A 215-nucleotide genomic window follows, 5' to 3' on the forward strand; every position below is an offset into this window, starting at 1 on the left:
TTATCCTGCAGAACCTCCACCATCCCCGAGCACGGCCCCTCCGTTATCCTGCAGAACCTCCACCATCCCACCATCGTGCCAGGACTCGTGCTCTCACCACCCAGGACCACAGGAGCAAAGACCGCCTGTGCTGACGGGAAGAACTGAGGGAAGGGATGCATTAGGTCAAGAACTTAATTTTCTTAATGAGATCAAAATGGCCTTTGCATTCATTA

Source organism: Athene cunicularia (assembly GCF_003259725.1).
Source record: "Athene cunicularia isolate RWA chromosome 27 unlocalized genomic scaffold, athCun1 chr27_part1, whole genome shotgun sequence".
Classification (NCBI taxonomy): Eukaryota; Metazoa; Chordata; class Aves; order Strigiformes; family Strigidae; genus Athene; species Athene cunicularia.